The following is a 21,916-nucleotide window of genomic DNA, read 5'->3' as shown; positions in this document are numbered from 1 at the left end:
CACCTTAGATCATTTTACTGGAATATGATAAAAAATTTATAAAATCAAAATAATCACAACAAAAATGTATTAGGGTATAATATTTATATACTAAATATCTATATGATTACATGCATTATATTTTACATTATACTTTAGTTCATATAAGAAAGAAAATACAAATGCCTATTACTTAATTTGAAAATAAAATATTAAAAAGACTTTGGATCTCACAGATGAAGTTTCACTAGCTTATTTCTTTCCTTTAAACTTCTATTCAATATTTATACATACTTTATCTGAAATATTTTATAGCAAGTGTTTGAGCTGATTTTCCTCTTCTAAATTAGCTATTCACAAAATAATAATGTATAAAAGCAAATTATATATATGAACAGGTTCCAAAAATATGTATTCAATTTTCTCATCAGTTAATTAGTTAAAAAAATAATTCGTACATCATTCATTGGAATAATTGGAAACTTATTATATAACCAAAAGATATAAATATGGAATGTGTGATAAAATTTGGTAAGAGCTGTAATCGTCATTTGTACAGAATGTTAGGGGAGCATGGCAATGTGAGTAATTTACTCTGGCTGCACAAATTGAAGAAAGCTTTGTAAGAAGAGACCATAGTAAGATTTTAGCAAATTATTTTTCACAATATCACTTCACTTTTCACTGGACCTTTTATTTTTATTTTTTATTTTTACTTTTAAGCCACATTCTATATGCAACTTGCAACATTTAACTGGGTGGCGAGGTTACCTGGGTTATCATGCCAACCCCATGGTCCACCAGGGACTATTCTGTCCTTCGTATACAACCATATCACTTTTGATTTCGTTCCTCTTTGTTTAGCAAGGTATATGATGCAAGGTACCTTTAATCCCATTTATTTCAGTCCCTGGTTTGATCACAGTTCCTTTTTAGTGCCTCACTTGCAGTTTTTCGTGTTCTTAAATATTTTAAAGATAGAGTATGGCAGTCTCTCCTAAGCATGTTGATATTTCTTGCAGAGTTCAAGTCTTATTACAGTTTGTAAATAATAAGAATTAGCAGGTGGAAGACCCAATTAGCAGTAGTACCACTTGACCCTATGTGCTATAAAATCTTTGTCTCACAAACAGATACAGTTAGGGAAGTTTGGGGTGATATATCACATGGTTTAGAGAATGGTGTATATCTTTCTCTCCTCCGTAATTCTTCATATTTGGTTCATTGACCAAGAATGTTATTTTACTCCAATTCTTATTCCTAGTTATCTTTCAGTACTTGCTTCAGCATCTTTTTCTACAGGAATATTTCCCTGAACCTTAGTAGACTTGGCTTGATTGTTCTTAACTCCTGGGCTTACTTCTACCAAATAACATGTAAATTGTAGATAAATTTTTATTTTTCTTCATCCCACACAGTACTGCATACTCTGTGTTGGTAAGGACTACATCTTGATTTCTGTTTCCTATTCAGTTAGGAAAGGGACTTGGAACATACTATAAATTCTCCATATTTGGGCTGAGTGTATAAATGAATAATTAGGTAGTTATATTGAATCTTTTTTTTATCTTTATTTTTTATTTTTATTTTTTTTTGCGTTATATTGAATCTTGAGTGTGGTAGACAAGAAGAGTTAGCAGGTGAAAAATCCAAATGTTAAGTTTAGAAAAGAATCCATGGCAAAATATTGCAGCTACAATGTGGATTGAGGCAGTTCACGAATAATCACTTTTTTGTGTACTTGTTCATACAACATTTTTTTCTCTCTTTTCTATCTGTGGACTTCCTAAGCCAATTTTAAGTGCCACTAATTTAGCTAAACTTTCACTATTCCCAGTTTAAAATAACTGACACTTTCCTGTGTTCTTTTACTATTTAATTTCTATTTGTTTTACATCATAATTTCTATCATGCTAGCTTTACATCTTGACAGAGTACAGCATAGTGGTTCAGAGACAGTAGAGCATATGTTTAGGCAGTACTTACCTGAAGTCAGAATAACCACAATTATAAACCTTATCAAGGTTAATTACCTATGATACTACAGACAATTTATTTAAAGTCTTTTCATCAGGTTCTCCAAGAAAGAATGGGGACAATAATAACAGCTACCTCAGTGGGCTATTGTAAGGATTAAAAGACACAATATTTACAAAACACTTAGATCATTACCAAACATATGACATGTTATCATGTACTTGTTCTCCCCTTTGAATACTAAACATGTTGAGGACATCAATAACTTTTTTGTTGTTGTTTTTAACATCTTTATTGGAGTATAATTGCTTTACAATGTTGTGTTAGTTTCTGCTGTATAACAAAATGAATCAGCTATACATATACATATATCCCCATAGCCCCTCCCTCTTTCATATCCTTCCCACCCTTCCTAACCCAACCCTCTAGGTGGTCACAAAGCACCGAGCTGATCTTCCTGTGCTATGTGGCTGCTTCCCACTAGCTATCTATTTTACATTTAGTAGTGTATATATGTCAGTGCCACTCCCTCACTTCGTCTCCCCTTCCCCTTCCCCCTCCCCATGTCCTCAAGTCCATTCTCTATGTCTATGTCTTTATTCCTGTCCTAAGTTCTTCAGAACCTTTTTTTGTTTTTTTTAGATTCCATATATATGTGTTAGCATATGGTATTTGTTTTTCTCTTTCTGACTTACTTCACTCTGTATGACAGACTCTAGGTCTATCCACCTCACTACATATAACTCAATTTTGTTCCTTTTTGTGGCTGAGTAATATTGCATCATATATATGTGCCACATCTTCTTTATCCATTCATCTGCTGATGGACACTTAGGTTGCTTCCAAGGACATCAATAACTTATTTAGCTTTTTATGCTGCAGTAACTAATACAAATTCTATCAAAATTCCTTGTTTTGTTGTTTTTACCATTTGATTTTTGAAATATGCTCTTTTCCTTACAAAGTTATATTTATTTTCTTTCCTCTTCCTTATCTGAAATTGTTTCTTTTCCCCTTTCATAATACCCAGAATTTAAAAAATACATACTCAACATCACCACTTTTATTGTGTGTTGCTTTTTAAACTGGTCACACTAAGCCCTCTTAGTAATAATTGTGTTGCCTTAGTATAACTATGTCTACATTATGCTTTTGTGACTAAGCTCCTGACTATTGTATGCTGGTATTTCAAGAATTCATAAGGGAACAAAATAACATGTCATTAACTCTCAGGGATTATTCACCAGAACTGTTCTGAAAGCTTTGAACCCCTGAGTTATTCACTAAACTCTGACAACCAACCCACCGAGTCCCATTCATTCTTCATCTTTGTATTTGCTCTCACTGAGAAGAATGGTCCAAATAGGGAAGTAGAGCACTCTAAAAGATAATGTACCAGATTAGATTCCAGGAAGCTGGGGACCAGTTCCTGGCTCTGACATTAATTACCTGTGTGAAAAAATCAAAGGGATTTAATGTCTCTTGGTCCTAATAGCTTCAGCTACTAAATGAGGAGGCTTGTCTAAGTCAGTGGTTTTCATTTTTTGGAACACAGAAGTAACAGAATGGGTGTCAGTATTTTTTTAAGTTAGCAAGTATTACTGAATGCCTGTAGAAATATAAACGTGTTCAACACAAAATGTACTTTTTCTAAATTTATTTTTATTAATTTCTGCTTTATAACAAAGTGAATCAGTTATACATATACATCTGTTCCCATATCCCTTCCCTCTTGTGCCTCCCTCCCTCCCACCCTCCCTAGCGCGCCCCTCCAGGCGGTCACAAAGCACTGAGCTGATCTCCCTGTGCTATGCGGCTGCTTCCCACTAGCTATCTACCTTACGTTTGGTAGTGTATATATGTCCATGCCTCTCTCTCGCTTTGTCACAGCTTACCCTTCCCCTCCCCATATCCTCAGGTCCATTCTCAAGTAGGTCTGTGTCTTTATTCCTGTTTTACCCCTAGGTTCTTCATGACTTTTTTTTTTCTTAAATTCCATATATATGTGTCAACATACGGTATTTGTCTTTCTCTTTCTGACTTACTTCACTCTGTATGACAGACTCCAAAATGTACTTTTTGTGATACCAGATCTCAGTTGGATTTTTGTTGTTACTGTTGTTTGAAGAATTAATGGAAGCAAATGTAAATGTACTAATTACTGCACCAATTATTCCTAAGGTATTTTACATTGTATTCTAAAGATCAAAGAGATTTTAATTTTGATCATTCATTCAATAGATTCATTTACTTGTTCATTCAGTACATAATTAAAGAAAATATATTTGTTAATATTAGGGGTATAAAAATGAATAAAGCATGGCTCCCAAATTTGGAATACTCTGGAAATATCATGAGTGAAGATACATTGTAGTGCACAGAAGGAGAGAATGATGTACCTGAATACCTTGTCTGGAGATACAGGTTGCAGTGAAATATATAATGTACTACTTTACATCTCAACCCTCTAGAGGCTTTCTAAACAAGGAGCATGGCAATAAGAATTTCTGCAACTTAAAAGAAGTGAATAATTTACTCTGGGTTGTGTTTAAGAAGCTGTTGACTTTGAAGTTTCTGCCAGATAATCCTGATCTAAAAATTCACCAATTTCTTAAATACATTATGTGCCCCTGTGGAAAGGAATTTACTCTGATGCTTTTAACACTTTATTGGTACCTCATGAAGCCTAAAACAACTGATAAAAGGTGGTTTTTGTTTTCCAAACATTGGTTTACTAGTTGTCTTAGGAATCAATGTCAACACTTCCAATGAGGTATTTTGTTTTTTGGGCAGTGGAATGGATGCTTTCAATCCTAATTCAAAAGAATCAATTAAATATTATTTTTAAATGGCACAATTTTAAAGATATTATTATCTCTACATTGTATTATAGACAATTATCACAGTTATATAAACCATTTCATATTTCAACTTTTGTTTACCAAATGTTAAACAAATTCATTATTTTTAAAATTGCATTTGACTTACAGAGTTTTAGTTTTAAATCCCAATTTTCCATTCTAAATCCCCAAATCCCCAGGGGCAAATAGACACATAACATTTATGTTTTAAGCCATTTCTCATTGTCCAATTAGGGGAAAAAACACACTGTACAATTGCTTTCTTTCCTTTTGAACACATGCCAAAAACCCCCTTATTTCATTCATTGTAGTAAGTGGAAATTTACCAAACAATGTGTCAAAGACAAATCATTTAGCAACAAAAGAATGTCTCTAGGGCTTCCCGTAAAGTGAGGACAAAGTGCTTCATAGCTCTATTTGAAGCTGGTTAATAAGACACAAACGTAGTAGGCTTCACTGCATTTAACTTCAGAAAAAGCACCAATATCTTCAAAAGTGAACCTTGGATTATTGCTTCTACAGTTTGTTTAGGCAGCCAATGCACCACAACTCATTCCTAGCCTACAAATGCTTTTGTTAGTGGGAAACAGCATACAATAAAGCTGGATTTCCTGGTGCTTTATTGACTCATGATCAAGTAGATGTTGAGAATTTTTTGTCTTCTTTCAATAACTCTCTCAAATATTCTAAATGTTTGCAAAATAATAACATCTTTAAGTACCTTATGGTTTTTTTAAGATGATTGTAATTCTTTGGAGTTTTTGTTCCCTTAAAGTGTTTTACTATTCTATTTTCAGATTGCCTATATTTGTCTGAATTTTAGAACTACTGTAAAAATTATTTATTCCTCTAAATGTGGAAGTTGCACATTAATGTCAATATATCAATATTCCTAAACGTCATGATCATATTTATTCTGATGGAAGTGAAGCATTACAATTTCTCATAAACATTAACTTAAAGTATGCCATTATAGGGTGTTTTGTCAGTTGTATTTTGCATTACTTTGTAAGTATTATATAGTCTGATGAGCATATCTGGAATGCAATATATTACTACATGCTACCAACATAACTGATTTCCCTAGCATTCTTAGATTCCATAAAGTCTGCTCATTAAACATGATTTAACAAAGAAACATTAATACTTTATTTAGTTTCCATTTAATTCCTTAAAAGTTTCCATTTGTTAGGTGTATAATAAAATATTTGAACATCAAGGTTACTATGGAAGTATAGGACAAATATTTTTATATCAAGCTTCAAATTACAGAAATATTTAAAGACATTTATTTTATTAATAATATTAATTTAGAATTTTCTTTATAAGCATATATCAGCCATTGTTTTTAATTCTTTTTAATTTACCTGTAATTATAAATTATAAAATAAATATTAAAATTAATGTTACTGGCACTGAATAAATTTTGTGTTAAACTGATGATTGCATTTTAAAAACAAACATATAAAACTCGCATATTTTAAAGAGATCATTACATCACTTTATAATAACATTATCCCTGAGGACAACATAATAAATGGAGTTATATTACCTGTGATATCTGAGTACTAAAAGTGTCCAGCTTTATTGACAACCTGGAAGCAGTATTCTGGCAAGGCATCAGGCCTAGCTATAAGATATTAAATCATCCAAACTCCAGGAAAATCTTGACTTGAGATATGAAGAATATATCCAATAATCAAAGATATAAGCAGATGTGGAGTTCCATTATAAGAAGGAAATGGAAATAAGTACATGCAAGTATCCCTTACACCACAGGAGCATCTTGTCACCACTAAGTTTTTTTTTTTTTTTTTTGATAAATGCTGCTAAACCATTAAAAAATTTAATGTGTTGATTTAGTTTTATTACTCCTGTGTGCTGACTTCCACTTGAGATAAAATTGATCATAAGGTTGAAATCCTTGCTGTCAAATAAATTGCACAAAAAATGCCAGTGTTCTAAAGAATAAGCTACAGAGCACACTTCCTAGAATTATCCTAATAAAGAAAGTGTAACTGATCAGTAATGTAGATGCCTAAACAACTTGAAGTCTTTTAGTTCAAGGACACATAATAGAAACTTAAAAAGAAATCCATTTCTTATTTTGATAAGTGCAAAGAAAAATTGCTCCTAGCCTTTGAAATCAAATGCTGCTGACAGTGAACAGAGTACCCTCAAATCAATATAAACACCTTATATTTACATGTAACCCAGAAGCCTGTAAAATCAATATGAATGCCTTAAATTTATATGCAATCTAAAGTTGAAGATTTAGGTGGATTTTGAACAGTTGCAGAGAATAAGAGATTGATCTAAATTTGCAGATGCATTCTCTATCTCTCTCAAAGGATGGTTTTCTCCTCAGAAGTGGTCTGCAATTGAAAACACTGTCTCTTTTAATCATTTTCATTCATATATATATATAAATGAATGAATGAATGGGTAATGAATGATTGATGTATGAATTAGCAAATAAATGGACATGGAATATTAACTTGATATATATATATTTTGTCTAATATATATCAGATAAAATATACACCTAATTACATATATACCTAGTATATTATATATATCTGAATTATATATATAGTATTATTAATCACTTACTAATTGAGCAGCTGTTATCCACTTGTAGATACACAATGGTGCACAAAAGACAGTTGTTGTGCCTTTATCATGTAACTTATAGCCTAGAATGATACTAAAAAAGCTACTGTAATGTCAAGAGATTGTAGAAATTTATATTATTAATAAAAAGAACTGGATCTAAAATACCCAAATAATTAAAACAAAATATAAAATTGAAATAGTTCTCAGTTCACGGCGGCAGAGTAGAAGGATGTGTGCTCAATTCCTCTTGTGAGAGCACCAGAATCACAACTAACTGTGGAACAATCATTGACAGGAAGACATTGGAACTCACCAAAAAAGATACCCCATTTCTAAGGGCTTCCCTGGTGGCGCAGTGGTTGAGAGTCTGCCTGCTGATGCAGGGGACGTGGGTTCGTGCCCCGGTCTGGGAAGATCCCACATGCTGCAGAGCAGCTAGGCCCGTGAGCCATGGCCGCTGAGCCTATGCGTCCAGAGCCTGTGCTCCACAATGGGAGAGGCCACAACAGTAAGAGGCCCACGTACCAAAAAAAAAAAAAAAAGAATGTATGCTAAAAGATACCCCATTTCTAAAGACAAAGGAGAAACTGCAATGAGATGGTAGGAAGGGCACAATCACAATAAAATCAAATCCCATAACTGCTGGGTGATGACTCACAAACTGGAGAACAATTATACTACAGAATTCCACCCACTGGAGTAAAGGTTCTGAGCCCCACATCAGGCTTCCCAACCTGGGGGTCCAGCAATGGGTGGAAGAATTCCCAGAGACTTAGAAGGCCAGCAGGATTTGATTGCAGGACTTTGACAGGACTGTGGGAAAGAGAGACTCCATTCTTGGAGGGCACACACAAAGTAGTGTGCACCTCAGGACCCAGGGGGAAGGAGCAGTGACCCCATAGGAGACTGAACCAGACCTACCTGCTAGTATTGGAGGGTCTCCTGCAGAGGCAGAGGGCAGCTGTGGCTCACCGCAGGGACAGAACACTGGCAGCAGAAGTTCTGTAAAGTACTCCTTGGAATGAGCCCTCCTGGAGTCTGCCATTAGCCCCACCAAAGAACCATACAGTGCTGGGTCACCTCAGGCCAAACAATCAACAGGCAGGGAATGCAGCCTCACCCATCAGCAGACAAGCAGATTAAAGTTAAACTGAGCTCAGGCCACGAGAGCAACGCCCAGCTCTAACCACAACCAGTCCCTCCCATCAGGAAGCTTGCACAAATGATCCTCTTAGATAGCCTCATTCACCAGAGGACAGAGAGCAGAAGCATGAAGAACTATAATCCTGCAGCCTGTGGAAAAAAACCCGCATCCAGAGAAAGATAGACAAAATGAAAAGGCAGAGGACTATGTACCAGAAGAAGGAACAAGATAAAACCCCAGAAAAACAACTTAATGAAGTGGAGATAGGCAACCTACCAGAAAAAGAATTCAGAATAATGATAGTGACGATGATCCAGGACTTCGGAAAAAGAATGGAGTCAAAGATCAAGAAGATGCAAGAAATGTTTAACAAATACCTAGAAGAATTAAAGAACAAACAGAAATGAATAATACAATAACTGAAATGAAAACTACACTAGAAGGAATCAGTAGCAGAATAACTGAGGCAGAAGAACGGATAAGTGACCTGGAAGACAGAATGGTGGAATTCACTGCCACAGAACAGAATAAAGAAAAGAGAATGAAAAGAAATGAAGACAGCCTAAGAGACCTCTGAAACAACATTAAATGCACCAACATTTGCATTATAGAAGTCCCAGAAAGAGAAGAAAGAGAGAAAGGACCCAAGAAAATACTTGAAGAAATTATAGTCAAAATTTTCCCTAAAATGGGAAAGGAAATAGCCACCAAAATCCAGGAAGCACAGAAAGTCCCAGGCAGGATAAACCCAAGGAGAAACACACCAAGACACATAGTAATCAAATTGGCAAAAATTAAAGACAAAGAAAAATTATTAAAGCAACAAGAGAAAAAAACATACAAGGGAACTCCCATAAGGTTAACAGCTGATTTCTCAGCAAAAACTCTACAAGCCAGAAGGGAGTGGCATGATATTTTTAAAGTGATGAAAGGGAAGAACCTACAACCAAGATTACTCTACCCGGCAAGGATTTCATTCAGATTCGATGGAGAAATCAAAAGCTTTACAGATAAGCAAAAGCTAAGAGAATTCAACACCACCAAACCAGCTCTACAGCAAATGCTAAAGGAACTTCTCTAAGTGAGAAACAAAAAAGAAGAAAACGACCTCCAAAAACAAACCCAAAACAATTAAGAAAATGGTCATAGGAACATACATATCAATAATTACCTTAAATATGAATGGATTAAATGCTCTAACCAAAAGAGACAGGCTCGCTGAAAGGATACAGAAGCAAGACCCATATATAGGCTGTCTACAAGAGACGCGCTTCAGACCTATGGACATATACAGACTGAAAGTGAGGAGATGGAAAAGATATTCCATGCAAAAGGAAATCAAAAGAAAGCTGGAATAGCAATACTCATATCAGATAAAATAGTCTTTAAAATAAAGAATGTTACAAGAGACAAGGAAGGACACTACATAATGATCAAGGGATCAATCCAAGAAGAAGATATAACAGTTATAAATATATATGCACCCAACATAGGAGCAATGCAATATATAAGGCAACAAATACTATTACATTAAATCATGATTATAGTACATAGGCCAGGAAAAATGGCTGGAATCTTTGGAATTCCCTTTGCCCACTAACTCAACAAAACCCAGATTTGTTGTAGTTTAAAACACTGAGACACAACTTCTTGAGCTACCCAAGCATAGCTGCTTTTCACTGATTAAATTGTTCACAATCTAATTGGTCATTTGCATATCATACAAGGTTTGTGCACCTTAAAGACAAAGAGCGTGGGAAACAGCAAATCTGTTAAGAAAATACAGTTTATATTCAAAACTAGAGCTACTTTTAGCATAATATGTTGAATGGATATGTGCCAACATTTTTGTTTTCGCAAATTCTCCATCTGCCAGAATTGAACATATGAGCTTCTGGCCTTTAAGAGCTGTGTAACAAAGAACCAAAATTGGAGAATAGCATATTAAAAAACTGAAATTAATTCACATCTGATTATTTAGAAAGCTGTTAAATGTAAATGTGAATTTTTGATATCTAAAATAACGTCACTAAAAGCAGGCAATTAGGAGACATCTGTGCAAGAAAACAAAAACAGCAAAAACTTCCAAAACTAGCACAACAGTGATTTAATTAAATTTAATTCTATATTTAGGATTAAAATTGAATGACTTCACAGATTGCAATCAAGACCACCAAAAATGTACTTCAACAAAAATATTATAATCAGACCACAATTTAAGACTAAATATACTTAAGATGTCATTCTTCACTTGAATTTCTCTCAAAAGCTTCAGATTGCGAATTACATTATTTTTATTGCTTTCCTTCTCATTTGGCACAAATTGTCTCTTTTTAGTTTAATTATGTGCCCATTAATAGATAAATGGATAAAGAAGATGTGGCGTGTACATATGATGAATATATATTACTCAGCCACGAAAAAGCATGAAAATTTGCCATTTGCAACAACATGAATGGAACTAGAGTGTATTATGCTAAGTCAGACAGAGAAAAACAAATACTGTATGATTTCACTTATATGTGGAATCTAAAATACAAAACAAATGAACAAACCTAACAAAACAGAAACAGATTCATAGAACAAACTGGTTTTTGCCAGAGGGAACAGGGGTGGGTGGATGAGTGAAATAGGTGGAAATTAAGAGCTACAAACTTCCAGTTACAAATGAGTCGCAGGGATGTCATGTACAGCACAGGGAATATAGTTCAATAATATTATAATAACATTGTATGATTACAGATGGTAACTAGACTTATCGTGGTGATAATTTCGTAATGTGTAAAAATATTGGATCACTATGTTGTACACCTGAAACTAATATAATATTGTAAGGCAGTCATACTTCAGTTAATAATTGACACAGGCAATGGCATTAAAAAATGTTTTAAACATTGTATTGTTAAAAACATGAAATTCCCCATATAATCTATGGCACAAATGTCACCTGTTCTTCCACAGCCTGTACTGCAATGAATACAAATAGGCACATCTTCATGTTCTTGGTATTTCCTCATTAAGCTTATGAAGTCCAGAATAGGATCAAATGATGAGGGAAAACCATGGTCTAGCCAGTTCACATAATGTAACTGATATAGCCTATGAGATTCATCTTGAAATTCAAGTAAGAGTGTCCTAATGAAGTAGTATGTTCTTGTTTGTTCAGCTTCATAAGAAATTTTAAATGGTGCAAAATGTTATAGGGTCTTCTCCATACAAAGGCCAATAGTGCTCACATTTTTCCCTTCCCATCTCGAATTCACGACAGGCCATTACAATGATTACAACATTGTACTCCTATATCATCATCCAAAAATCTATTACTGTATTTGCTAAATGTCCTTGGGTTGTCACATATGCTTTTGGCCCATAAACACCCTTAATATAATTTGCATTGATATAGTCTGAATCTTGAGAAGGAGTCTTTAAAGTCAGTTTAACTCGGCTGTGATCAAATGGCAGTATGTCCTTATATCTGTTCTTTTTAACACTTTCTTCTTTTTCTCCAGTGGCTGTGGGATAAATCTTTTCTGTTCTATACTTGGTTGGCAGTCTTCTTAGTTGCTTGCCCACTCCTGAGACCAGTTTGAGCAAAGGGCAAGGTTATAGATTTTTGATAAATGGTATCTGGTAAAATAAATATGATGTTAGGAGAAGTCATCTCTAGCTAACATTCTAAGTATTAACATCATGAATTCACAAATTTGTTAAGTCTAGCTTTAAGGTTTGTAGGCTTAAAAAAGTTAATTTCAACATACATTGAGAATGACTATATTACCTATGCATGACCTCACACCAGCAATCTCAGAAATAATTTATCTATAAACCAGAATTCAAGTTTAACTATTCACAATGAGAAATGTAATAACTATGGATATAGGATAACCTTATCTAATTTATTCTTACCATGAAATTAGATTTTATTATACGGCCCTATGTGTGTAGATTAGCTATATGCACCCATCTCCTCAATAGATACATACTTAATACCAAAAATAGTAAAAATCTTTGGCCATCTTAATCCTCTGAATAGGGACGGACACAGAACATAAAATGCAGGGCTTCTTTTAAATAATCCTTCAACAACTACCTCTCCTCACAATCTTCCTTGAATCATTGGTTCTGTGTTCTTTGGGGAATTTGGCATATGTTGTGGTGATTCTCAAACCTTCAATTTTTCCTCAGAAGAAAATATTATTACTAAGTTCTAAAAGAACAAACAAAAATTCTAAGATAAGAAAGTTATTTTTCTGTGATTCTTTGGAAAAGAAAACACTTATTATGGTTTATTTGTTTTTTTTTTGTTTTTTTTTGTTTTTTTTTGTTTTTGTTTTTGTTTTTTTTTTTTGCGGTATGCGGGCCTCTCACTGCTGTGGCCTCCCCCGTTGCGGAGCACAGGCTCCGGACGCGCAGGCTCCGGACGCGCAGGCCCAGCGGCCATGGCTCACGGGCCCAGCCGCTCCGCGGCACATGGGATCCTCCCAGACCGGGGCACAAACCCGCATCCCCTGCATCGGCAGGCGGACCCCCAACCACTTGCGCCACCAGGGAGGCCCGGTTTATTTGTTTGACTCACATTTTTAAATGTAATCTTTGAACATTTAGAAAGTATATCGCTCCATTGTAGATGTTTGTATCGTGTACTTTGAGTTGACACATTGCACTGATATCACATGTTGCCCTCCTGCTGGTACAAATGAAGGACTTTACAGGTAAATTAAGGATCTTGAAATAGGGAAATTATACTGAATCATTCAGGCAAATTCAGTGTAATTATAGGATCCTAATAAGATGGAAGCAGGAAGGTCAGTCAGAGAAGATGGAACAACAGAAGCAGAGGAAGCAGAGATCAAAATGTCATAACTGCTGGCTTGCAGATAGAAAAAGTGACCACAAGCCAAGGATTACAGTCAGCCTCTAGAACCTGGAAAAAGCAAGATAACAGACTCTCTCCTGGAGCCTTTGAAAGGAAGTCCTAGGATATTTAGCCCAGTGAAAACCATTTAAGATTTTTGTCCTCCAGAACTATAAGATAAAGGTGAAAGAAAATATTAATAAATTTGAGTTCTTTAAAGCCACTACGTTTGTGGTAGTATTTCACAACAGCAACAGATAATTAATACATATAGTTAACCAAAATAAGTCCTCGTAAGTGGAATAAAGAAAATTAGAAAGTTAATTTCTAACTAGAAAAACATAAATAAAACATAAAAGCATTATCCTGAGCAAAAACTATATTATATAAAAATATTCCTTTACTTAATGATAAACAACTAGGTATTGAGTAATGTTTAATCATGTTGACAGATCTTTTCTGAACCTCAGCCCCATTTTATGTGACCTTAGATAAACCTGAGATTCCTTTTCTATAAAATGAGCAAAATGTTAATGAAAAGGGCTAGAACAGTACCTCACACATTATAAACAATCAACAAATGCTACTCATCTTTTTGTTTGTGGTTATTATTACATTTTATTACATACATTGCAAATAAAAGCTATATTTGTAAAAGATAACATATAAACTGTGACAAATTTCTAGACCACTGTTCAGTCTTCAATCTGAAAATTTCAGAATTCTGTGAGCATGATAGACTATATTATCTAGTTATTTTATGGCATTATAGTTTAATTAACATGGGAACTACATAATTACATCAGATCAATAATAAAAAAAACATAATCCCCCCAAATTAAAAAACAAGACAGAAAAACACAGTAAGCATTCTAAATAAATTGCCTTTCTTAGTATATGTATTGTAATATGTCAAGCCTGAATTAACAACAAAATCTAAACTTCTATTTAATGCCTCTGAAAACACAGTCTCCTTCATCTCCCAGCTTAATAGAAATCAGATATAGACATGATGTTAGACTATAAACTGAAAATTCAGAAACCTAAAACAGAGTAATAAATTTCTTTTTAACATCATGCTACCATCAGAGTAGTCAATAATAATTGTTTGTAGAAAATTGTTTAGCCTTTCCTCAACTATGGCTTAGAAAGTAATTTCGTCTGAAAGTATTGTATTTTAGCTGACACTAAGGACCTGCCTTTGTGAGTTCTATTAAATTCTTATGTACCGTGGAATTGTACTTCAGGGTAATTTACAAACTACATGTGTGATTGGTGATTAAAATTATCTTCAAAGACAGAGTTCTGTATTGATAACAATTTTCTGCCTATTGAAAGAGGAAATGAACAATCAGGAAGGCAATAAACTATTCTTATGTGTTCTTACACAAAGGTGCTCAGTAGATCTCTTCTCAAGATAACTGCAGTCAATTCAATTAATTTCTATAGAGAACCTGTATAAAGTTTTTATTATTATCATCATCATTACCATTATCATTATTATTTTACTTTGTCTCAACAATAGATAATAATTCTGTTCCCCTATTTATCCCTTTTTTACCAAACACATAAAAAAATCAAATATATTTTGGATACTGAAGTAATTTTGTATGCGGTTTTAAGTGATCCCTGAAATTAATTTAGGCACAATAAGATATAAATATTATACATGATATTGTATGAATATTATAAAACTATTAGAGAAATAAAATAAAAATAATAAATATTAAAATATTATAATAAATATATAAATTTTCAAACTTTATAGTGTTAAGAGTATGACATCTATATTGAATTTAAGTAGATTGCTCTTTAGCTTTTTTTAATTGAAAAAACTATTTTAAGCACACATTTGCTTTTTTTTTAAATCTTCAACTTTCTTTTCTTTCATTGAAGTATAGTTAATTTACAATGTTGTGCTAGTTTCAGGTGCACAACAAAGTGATTCAGTTATATAGACACACACATATAAATATATTTTTTCATATTCATTTCCCTGCTCTTTAGCTTTTTGATTGTAGGCAAGATATGTATTCTTTTACGAGCATTAACATAGATCCTGGCAAATAGAAGGTGGTCCATATGTCTCTCTCTGTCTCTCTGACTCTCTTTCTCTCTCCTTGCTCTATGTGTGTATATGTATATATATGTTTCTATATAAAATATATACATACACATAAATATATGATTATAGACAGGCATATGTATGTTTATATAATTATATATTATATTTCATGTATAAAATATATCTATATTATATATATTAGCTCAATAAATAAATGAACATATCCCAACATCCTACAACATATACTGTGTGTTGCTGATGATGGCCCTTTCCGTCTTTGTTAGCAATTTATCTATCTCCATCTATACAAGTACCTCCATCACAGTAAAGATGAAGCAAACATGAGGGACAAAAGTAATACGTACAAAAAAAAGTGAAGCAAAAAGCCATTATAGGCCCACTTGTTTCACAATGTATTTTTTGAAGGTGGCTTTCTGGTCTAGAGCTGCAAGCCTGTGGCCCAGCTATGTTTGAGGTCTCAGCAATGTTACAGACAGTCCAGTAAACAGAAGCATGACTGTTAGGTATGAGTGAAGAATAGCCTTGCGGATTGTGATATAGGGAGGAATTGAGCCAAAACGTAACGATTTTTAACTAAAATGAAATGAGGTTTCTCACTGTCAGAGAGGGGAGTTATAAGGAGGGAAAGAATCAAAGACAACATGAAAATAAGCAAATTCTCAAGGAATGAGAGAGACATCCTGAAAGGTCAGGAGTTCTAATTTTAAGAGGCTCCCACTGGACAAATATGAGACAAGTAAAAGCAAGCACACACATACAAAAAGATTGTAACAGATTATTGCTCATTGACTAAATAAGAATTCATAAGTCCATACCAATATAAATAAATGAATAAATATATAAATATGGAGAAGAAAAACTTATCTTTACAGTTAAATGCCAATTAACAAATGCAGAACAAGTTATGGAATTAGAAAATCACCATTTGGTAACCCTCCTGGCAATAACTGATATAGACAACTATCAATGGGTAATGGGGGAAAATGTGAAACAGAAAATTTTTCACACAAAGTATAAATTTACACAATTTTACACAAAGTGTAATTTTAGTCACAAAGTATGTCCTCACAAAATACTCATAATTTAAAAAGACAAAGAGAATGAAGACACCTGACAGATATTGCTATAATTTGGTGATCAAAGTTAACATGACTCACAATAGGGCAATTTTTTATCATGTACCAACTGACATGATGGAATAAAAAGAATATACATTCCATCTTCAAAATCCCTGTTAAAAGAGCTAAAAAAAGTAATCATGATGAATATCAGTCAAACAAAAACTGATGCAGCATTCAGTAAAATAACTACCTGTAGTATAGTACTTAAAAAACTCAAGATCATGAAAGTAATGAAAAGACTACAAAAGCATTCCATGGAATGTGATTAGAGAGAGTCAACAAGTAAATGAAATGTGTGATGTAATATTGGATCCTTTGCTATAGAGGCCATGATTGGGACAACTGGTGAAACTTAAATGGACTCTGTGGTTTATCACTAGAAGTGTATTGATGTTTAATTTCCTGATTTGGATGTTTGTATACTTGTTATAGAAGACATCCTTGTTCATAAATTATAGACACTAACTTATCCAGGCTAATGGTTCATCATTTCTGCAAACTGCTCTCAAAAAAACCCAGAAAGGTTGATGATAGAACAACAGACAGATATAGATACAGATGTAGATATAGATATATAGATACTGGCAAAGCAGATGAGATGTTAACAGCTGGGGGATCTGGGGTAAGCATATAACAGAACTGTTTACCACTTTTGCACACCCAGAAGCAAGTAGATCTTTTATTCAGGACTTGATATGATGCAGTTTATTTTGTTATTTTGTTTTTTAATTCTCAGCCACAAATTATCATCTCTACCTTTTCTTCCCTACTCTAAATCCTGGGTAATACTGATATTTTGTTCAGACATTCAAGGCCCATGCTCTGGTGACCTATTCAATAGGATGGAGATGTGCATACTCATCTCTCTTCAATAATTTGTGAGAAAAAAGTCTTCTCAACTGTCACAAATCCCATTTTGAAGGCTAATCAAAATACCTATTAAAAATACCTATTAATAACAGGAATATTTCATCAAAATATAACTAAGTCTGACGTTCTTCACTCATCTTTAATTCTGCTATTTTGTTTTCATAAACTCAAAGCTTTTCAGTCACATACAGAAAGTGTAAGGAGAATATTTTGCATATGAATGCAAGGTTACTTTAGGTTTTAGCTGTACTATTTGTTACAAAATATCAGCTCATATAGATCGGCATATTCTCTATCACTAAATTAATTGCAAACTTTGTCAACATAATTAGGAAAAGAAGCCAAAAAAATATACCCAGTCACATTCGTAAAAAAATCAATTGTTAGACTATATAAATCAGTGTACAATGATTAATATGTTAACTCTATCAGTCATTGGAATCAGGATATTTATTTATTCACCTCATCAATCTGAAAATCATTTCTTACATAGAAAAATATATATAAAATAACAACACTTACCTCATAGAAATCACCAAGTTAACAGTGGCAAAACGAAATAAAGCATGCACAAGTTCTTTATGAAGATGGAAATATTGAAAATGATCTCTCAATAATCTAAAATTCTTATAGTCTATGTGCCTCTATGTATAGTATTGTATTTAGTTTTTAGATCTTTTTGTTGTAATTTTTTCTATGCTTATGTTTGCACATGGGTTTGCTCCTGATTGAAAAAAGCGTGCACGTCTCACCTCAGTTGGAAGTTTTTCTTGTGTGGGTCTGCAAGTCTCTTTGGCATAGTAGGTAACAAATAAAATTTTATTATTTATTTATTTTTTTGGCTGTGTTGGGTCTTCATTGCTGCACGCGGGTTTTCTCTAATTGCCGCGAGCGGGGGCTACTCTTCATTGCAGTGTGCAGCCTTCTCATTGCATTGGTTTCTCTTGTTGCAGACCACAGGCTCTAGGCTCGCGGGCTTCAGTAGTTGTGATGCACGGACTTTGTTGCTCTGAGGCATGTGGGATCTTCCCGCCCCAGGAATCAAACCCGTGTCCCCTGCATTGGCAGGCGGATTCTTAACCACTGCACTATCAGGAAAGTCCCACAAATAGAATTTTAAATGCCAATATTGGTAATGTACAGCTTAGGTGAAAAGCACCTCTGTAATTCACAGCAGTCTTTCATGTCTGAAAGAAATATGATTTTCTGTACCCATATGAAGCCAGGGAGATAGCCAGAATATGTTCAGCGAGTCATATAATTTTAGAGATGGAAGTAAATTTGTAGTGAAACCCCAAATACATCAGATAAAGAAACAGATTCACAAAGATTAAATAACAAGTAAAATTTAAGGTCATGAAGTTAACTGATCTCAGATTTAGGACCAAAATTCAGAGTTTTTTTTCCTTTATTCGCAGTTCATCTACCCAAGTTTCCCTCAGATTCAAATAAAATTTAGTAGCCTGCTTCCATTTCATTTGAAATGTACACAACTAGGTAAATACTTGCTTAAACTCTTGCTGGATAATATTATAACTAGATATTTTATTAAAAGGACTATTTTTTCACTATCATAAATATGTTAGAATTATTTTTGAAAGTAAATTAAGGGATGTTGTTTTGTGCAATGACTAAAGCTCTAGAGTTTAAAGAAACCCAGACAGGTAGCGTTTCTACGTCTGCTTCACTAGGAGAAACCAACATTATTACCATAAATATTTTGTGATGGCACTAATAAAAATAGTTTTGACCAACTGCCTGACAACTATTATCTCTACCTTAACTGGTCTAAAACAATTATAATTATTTGGAGATTTTGCATGTAAGAAAAACATCAACCAATAAGAGACAAGTAAAGTGTGACAAGGGCTTCTGAGAATAGAGACTTTGTTAAATTTTAGTTCTTAAAGGAAATCCATAAGAACTCAACCTCTCAGTTTTGCTGAATAAGAATGAATTATCATCTAGGACCAGGTGCTGGTGGTAGCCATCTTGCATGTGAATAAGAAGGCAGCCTGTAAAACATGCTATTTAGTTATATAAACCTAGAATGTAGATTTACTTACAAGACAAAAGTGATTACAGAAGTAGTAAACATCATAAGTGAATAGCTTATGTTTGAAACAGAGGAAACTATACAAAAGACTCAGATTATTATTATTATTATACTGATTATTTAGAATATATCTGCAAGTCATAGAACCCCTTGGAGCTTTGACAAAAATATTAAAGCCTTAAATGTTTCAGGTGTTATATACTTACTAAAAAAGGAACAATAACTCATTTTGTTTCCTCCAATTGCAAAAGCTGCAACTCAGAGCCAGGTTATGTGGAGAAGGTATATGTCCCCTGGCATTTCTAGAAACACCAGGATCTGTCCCACGGAGTAGAACAACCAGAATTCAGATGCACAAAGAGATCACTTTGATTTGGGAAATATATTAAGACTTTTCCAACTGACCTTCCATCCTTCACACTTAAGTAATGCATTTATTGATGGTTGTAAAAATATTCTCCAGATGCATAAAAATGATTTGTAAACTATTTTAAACTGCAGAAAATCCACTCATGAAGTAATTTTTGATGGCAAATAACAAGATTTATAATGAAGTCTACTTTTTGAGTACTTGCTAAGCTAAATTTCTGTCTCATATTATATAATGACATAAAATTCACTCCACAAAAAAAGCCTTAACAATTTAAATTCCAATTATTAAGAAAGAAAGTACTACAACAGATATTAAGGTTGATATCAGCTTATCTGGTCTTCAAAGTTAATTATTCATTATCATTAATATAATTATGTCCATTGTACTATAGTAATTTAATATTATGACATTGATGGACGCCAAATTTCTTCTTGTACTGACATTGACTCTTTGATGTTACAAGAATTAATCTTGAAGTTTTGTGGGATTTTTGTCATTTTTTTAAACTTTCATAATTCCTCTGTAAATGTGTCACTCTGTAAACTTATTAAAAGCAAAATGGTTTTGGGACTCTATTTCACTAGGGATAATCACAGGCAATGTGATAACTAGTATTTTTTAAATAAAATAACAACTAATAAAAATGGAAAAAATATTATTAAGACAAGGTTACAAACAACATGAACATAAATAACAAACACTCTACTACACATGTTTGTATACAAAATACATTAATGAAAATAATTTTATTCATTTTGCTACAAATAACTTTCCAGATAGTTTCAATTTGTATAATTTTTTTAAAAGATGAGAAACTCCCCCAAATAATTATATTTCATATAATATTCTAATTTTAAAAAGGAACATGGGAAGTATGAAAAAAGAAGTAAGAAAACATAAACCAGACCAGATGGATCAATAGAAGCAAAAATGTATTTATAAGTACTACCAAGATGTACAATATTTATAAGTACTTTCCCAATTCAGTATCCTTAAAACACATTCTATATTTTAGTCAAATGCCGTCTATGGTCTGAATGTTTATATCTCTCCCCCATCTTTCTCCACAAATTTGTATGTTGAAACCTGTGAAATAAAATTCATATTTGATGGCAAGACAAGAAGAATTTAAACGTAAAAATTTTTCTCTGCCATTTGGCCTCCTCTTTCCCCCTACCATGCATTGTATATCTGCATCATGCATTGACCAAACCTCCCCAACTGACAGAAATGCCTGCTGCATCATAAAGAACAACAGTCTCTTAGCATCAAGACAACTCTTTAAGAGATAACACTCCTTCTCTATCTTGTAAGAAGACATAACTCTTAGGTCTGGATTGTGTAAACTGTCAATAATGTGCCATTTAATGTTCAACCCTCTGTCTCAAAAAACTTACATAACTGTGCCTTGACTTCTAACGGGTAGAACTGTTCTCAGAGCTTTCTGAGATGCTCTTTCTGGGTATAATCCTCAAAAGAAAATTTCCAGTTTTTTCTTAGATCGACTGACCAATTTTTATCAACAAACCCTAACCCCCAAGGTAATGATATGAGGAGGTGGGGCCTTTAGGAGGTTATTAGATCACGGAGACAGAGCCCTCATGAATGGGATTAGTTGTCTTATAAAAGAGACCTCAGAGGGCTTCCCTGGTGGCGCAGTGGTTGGCAGTCCACCTGCCGATGCAGGGGACATGGGTTCGTGCCCAGGTCCGGGAAGATCCCACATGCCGCGGAGCGGCTGGGCCTATGAGCCATGGCCGCAGAGCCTGGGCGTCCAGAGCCTGTGCTCCGCAACGGGAGAGGCCACAACAGTGAGAGGCCCGCGTACCACAAAATAAATAAATACATACATACATACATACATACATACATACGTAAGTAAGTAAATAAATAAATAAATAAGTAAATAAATAAAAGAGACCTCAGAGATCTGGCTTGCCCCTTTCACCAAGTGAGGAGAAAGTGGGCTCTCACCACA

The 21,916-nt window shown here is 33.8% G+C and overlaps 1 pseudogene; it reads right to left on the bottom strand.

The window, feature by feature from the left end:
• Window positions 1-11,423: 11,423 nt before the first annotated feature.
• The window catches only part of LOC132477438 (tyrosine-protein phosphatase non-receptor type 12-like), an 86,318-nt pseudogene continuing 75,825 nt past the window's right edge, over window positions 11,424-21,916 (bottom strand).

Source organism: Mesoplodon densirostris, chromosome 17 (genome assembly GCF_025265405.1).
Source record: "Mesoplodon densirostris isolate mMesDen1 chromosome 17, mMesDen1 primary haplotype, whole genome shotgun sequence".
Lineage (NCBI taxonomy): Eukaryota > Metazoa > Chordata > Mammalia > Artiodactyla > Ziphiidae > Mesoplodon > Mesoplodon densirostris.
The sequence above is the reverse complement of the archived record's forward strand: the minus strand, read 5'-3'. Positions and strand labels throughout refer to the sequence as shown.